Below are 641 nucleotides of genomic sequence, written 5' to 3' on the forward strand. Positions count from 1 at the left end.
CGCCCGGCCCGCCGCAGCCTGCGTTCCGGGCTCCGGCCGAGCCGGATAGGGGGTGAGGACGCAGGGTAAACCGCGGCTCGCACTTGCCTGAGACCGGGTGACCACTAACTGGTAATAGTCTTTGCTCGGCGCGGGGCCTTGTCCTAAAATTTCGAACAGAGTCTCCGGCAGCCACGACGCCATCTTAGGACGCCACCGCGGTCGCTAGGACAACCAGGAAGGGGCGGGGCCTGACTGGGGTCAAGGGGCCAAAGTCCTAGTTTAAATTGAACCCCGCTTTTGAGCTGGCAGTGGGGTTCCTAGCTTGGGATGGTCGTCCCTTCTTTCAAGGGCTACAGGAAACCCTGATCCGCGAAATTTCCACCTTCAGGTCCCGGTGACCCGAAGGGGAATTAGTTCCTGCTACCACGGAGGGGAGGGGGTGACCCCGGCGGAGGGATACCAAGCGGAGCCCACGGTCCCCTTCCTGGTCCCTCGAAGGGATCGGGAGGAGATCGCGGGCCGCTGGGGGAGTCGCGCCAGGTGGTGGGGGAGGGAGGAGCGATGTGATGGGCCGCGAGTAGGCAGCGGGGCCGGCCCCGCGCACGAGCCTGTCAGCCGCAGCCGGAGGGCAAAGTAGTTCCCGGAGGGTGTTGGAGCGG

The 641-nt window shown here is 65.4% G+C and overlaps 1 protein-coding gene across 14 annotated transcripts in view; it reads left to right on the plus strand.

Moving 5' to 3' along the window:
• TRIP12 (thyroid hormone receptor interactor 12) overlaps positions 1 to 641 on the plus strand; it is a 219,288-nt gene that overhangs the window by 1,985 nt on the left and 216,662 nt on the right. The window lies entirely within an intron of this gene.

The sequence above is a fragment of the Tupaia chinensis genome, unplaced genomic scaffold, assembly GCF_000334495.1.
Source record: "Tupaia chinensis unplaced genomic scaffold, TupChi_1.0 Scaffold000066_1, whole genome shotgun sequence".
Taxonomy (NCBI): domain Eukaryota; kingdom Metazoa; phylum Chordata; class Mammalia; order Scandentia; family Tupaiidae; genus Tupaia; species Tupaia belangeri.